Source organism: Branchiostoma floridae, chromosome 12 (genome assembly GCF_000003815.2).
Source record: "Branchiostoma floridae strain S238N-H82 chromosome 12, Bfl_VNyyK, whole genome shotgun sequence".
In the NCBI taxonomy this organism is placed as follows: domain Eukaryota; kingdom Metazoa; phylum Chordata; class Leptocardii; order Amphioxiformes; family Branchiostomatidae; genus Branchiostoma; species Branchiostoma floridae.
In genome coordinates, this window is record NC_049990.1 from 19,346,389 (window position 1) to 19,350,086 (window position 3,698).

The 3,698-nt window shown below is 40.2% G+C and overlaps 1 protein-coding gene across 1 annotated transcript in view; it reads left to right on the plus strand.

Moving 5' to 3' along the window:
• Positions 1-1,403: 1,403 nt before the first annotated feature.
• LOC118427384 (G-protein coupled receptor 161-like) overlaps positions 1,404-3,698 on the plus strand; it is an 18,345-nt gene continuing 16,050 nt past the window's right edge. Inside the window, exon 1 of the mRNA XM_035837151.1 lies at positions 1,404-1,701. The gene's annotated coding sequence lies outside the window, so the exon portion shown is untranslated. The remainder of the gene's footprint in view (positions 1,702-3,698) is intronic.

The window sequence follows — 3,698 nt, forward strand, 5'->3', positions numbered from 1 at the left end:
GTTTTGAAAGAGCTTTGCGAGACCTACTATGGCTTTGCAAATTAAAGCTTCTTTTTATTGCGGAATCAGACACTAAGCTTGGACTCAAGATTCCAGTTTGTATAAGGCTACGGTTTGGAATCAGATTATTTAGTTCATCCAAGGAGGCTGAAGAGGAAATCCCGATTAAATCTCCTGAGCCAGTTCCCAGATGCGGAACGCAGTGACTGATTATAGACAACCAAGGAGGTTAAAAAATAATCTCCAAGCAGATCCTACGGTGCCATAAGATAGTATCAAAGCTGGCCAAGGAGTGTAGCCGGCTAAGGGTAGTCTCTACCAGACTCCGGATCGCTGGAAAAATCGTAGAAATGGAACAAATCAGAGGAGTAAGCCGGCCAGAGGAATATAACCGGCCAGGGAACAGCACCGTGGATCTGATTCGAGATTAGTTAAAAAAGACCTCCTTGAGACAACAGAGACCACGGTCCTTTGGGATCACAGTTCACACCCTAAAAATGTACGCCTATCTAATTAACAACACAAACAGTAATTGCCGAGTTTAAAAAAAAAAAAACACGTCACTTTCTTTTGTTGAAAGTAGTCGCATTGTCTTGATGATGTATTAAACCGTGAATATTATGTAAACTGCATATACTTTCTTTTGTTTTCAACAGGCGAACGTTGCACATTTTATACAACGTCATTGTTTAGAACATAAAGAATACAGCAGCCTATAGGAACTTACAGTACGTTTGCAATATATTTTGCATTAATGACTTAGTCCTAATTTAGCAGTATTCAATTTGATTTTTTCTCAATTTTACACTTGAAAATCAGAAACAGGCTTTAATATAAAATCAAATACACATTTTCCTAAATCATATAAATGCTCCCTGTTGTACGTATAACCTTCTTGAACTTCTGAGTTGTTTGTGTCGTCTGACCGAACAGTCATGATTTTCAGTTGTATATTTTTGATATTTTGAATCATAGTTTAGAATTGTGTATACGTATAGAAATCAATTATATAAACGTGTCACATTATGTGTCATTGTATAGACCGACTAACAGTAGTAGTAGACTATAATACGACATCATTTGAAAAGTCTAGATCCGTAAATCTATTCTTTTCTTCAGTCGCACAATGGATCGCCTTGTCCCGATGCCGTCCCACACTGCATGATTCATTTGTTTCTATAATTAGCTGAGCTATTCCTGGCGAAATTAATGCTTCCGCTTTTGGCAGGCCGCTATATCCCCTGCGGCTCCAGTATCTCATTTGACCCCGTCCTCCGAGGGTAGGCAGGCCGATTGTGTTGCAAATTTGGGAGCGCGCGCCCCGTGGTGCCGGTTGTACCATTTTAAAATCCCAAAAAAATCACACCTTCTAACCACTATAAGCAACACCAGACGACAACAATACACTACAACAACATCCAATCATCGCATCGTTTGTAAAGAAAGCTATTTATAACCCAGAAAGTCGATACTATGTTTGTGGTTTGGACGATTTTCGTCAAATTCTCCCCTGTAGATTGAATGGCACGCTCCATTCAGACGAGATTGAGTCAGTCAACTGCGTTTAGTACAAGCGGACGGTACCGGTCCAGACCAGGACGACAAGACCGTACGATTCCCCAGTTTACAAAGAAATACGAAGTGATTTTTGCTCTACTATTCCGCCATCAGCAAGACAAGCTCAAGATTGCCAAGATCCAGGTAAAAATTTTAATATTACAGCATGTAGTGTGTTTTTGTACTGTCTATTCTATTGTGCATGGGTGTAGCTGTAACGCCTGGGCCACGCCATCCCCAAAACACACGCCAAGCCGCGCCTATATAAATTCTGAATTACGAGCAACCCGGTATTGTTCTTGTTCAAAAACAAAAATGGGGATTTTAAATGCTCCCCAAATGGCACACGTATAATATTTTATAATGCTTATAGATGTTTATGATCTAATGTATCCGGCATGTAGCTTGACTATCTCTCTGAGGTGATGCAATTTTGAGAAGACTCGTCACGGCCGCGTGTTATCGTTATCGTGCGTTACAAATACATGTTCATATGACTCATGTCTGGTGGTTTAGTCTGGCTTTACAGATACTAGTAACATAAAGGATAGAACAATGACTAGTATAGCAAGCCTGTAGTGGGTTTATATAGCATCTACATGGCGCTGGAACATAGACGAATTTAGCCCAATCTCCAAGCAGAGGTAAGACTTCGTTTTTTTAAATTTGTTTACGTTTTTTTTTTTAGTTACAGGTTTTGACAATACAAGATTCAATACAGAATAGAAAGCCCGATAAAAACGACTAAAAAAAGAGCCGGAGCCCAACCTCAGCTTGGACACAAAAAAAATTATAACAAATACACCAACTGTTGTTTTGGGCCAACTAACTCCACTGTCTATTTACTAATTTCGTTAAATTTCTACTACTTTCCAGCGGCGTGGAGTCTGGTAGAGGCTAGTATACGCTACAAGAATAAGTAGAGATAAAATAGTTCACTAGTTGACCGCAAATATTCCATCGGATAAGCAAGGAATCACGGTTCGAAGAAAAAGATGATAATTCCACATTCAGCTGCTTTTCAGCATCAATGCATTTCAGTTTCAGAATTTTTTTTCGATTCCTCTCACATGTATTTTGTATACGTACGTAGGTCCTACCCTCACATGTGTTAATTCAAAGTAAACGGAATCGTATTGTATGTTCCAAGAAAATACACCCTGCGCTGTTTCATCTTGATAAGCGTAGTACTTATCCGGTTACTTCCCGTTTAAAATCAAGTTCATACTTCCGCCAGATGTCCGTTTTAACGAGAAAGAAAAAAAAAATCTTAAAGAGCATAAATGTGTCTTCAAATGTTGTAACGTTGTTTATAGTTAGCCTCCATCGCAGACTTCTGGAAAGACAGTGTTTATTTTGGGGGTAGAGTTTCTACTAGACAGACTTAGTATTTAATTTATAATTATAGGAAGAAAATTTGCCAGGGGAGTTTACCAGAAGATTTGGTCAGCCGGAGGGTAAATATGAAGCTTAGCGTGGACTGACTCCCGTAGCCAATTTTCCGATTTTTTTTTTACCGAATTCTACACGAGCCCCGCATCCCCATAGATTCTAAAGGCCTGGTGGAGGCTAGGGCAGAGTACTGATTCGCTATTTTCAACATGGGCTAAGTATCTTTATGCTAATCTCCAAGCAGATCCTACGGTGCCATAAGATAGTATCAAAGCTGGCCAGGGAGTATAGCCGGCTAAGGGAGTCAAACGGGCACCGGACTATACATAACGCACCGTGGATCTGGTTGGAGATTATCTTTATGCCGGGATAGGGGATTTCCCAAGCATAGACTATAGAGTAATAGAAAACGTTTGTCCATATCTTAAAATCGTGAATGCAGCGCTTTAACCAAAAAAAGTTGCCGCTGAGCGACGAAGTCTGCGAGAGAGGCTAGTTCAAGTCAGGTAGCGACCTTTTGTGAAAAGAATACTGACATTTGTCTCGGGGCTAATATAATTACAGTGTAGGGACAAATGATCCTTTTGTTTGGAAGTTGCTATTAATAGTAGATACAGGTCGCATAAGGTTAACTCCGGGACGAAGAGAATTACTCATACTAGTCATAGGCTCTTTGGGGGTAGCCTCCATAGCAGGCTCTCTATGGCCTTTCTTGGCACTTTTGCTTTTGTACTGGGTCGCTGATTGCT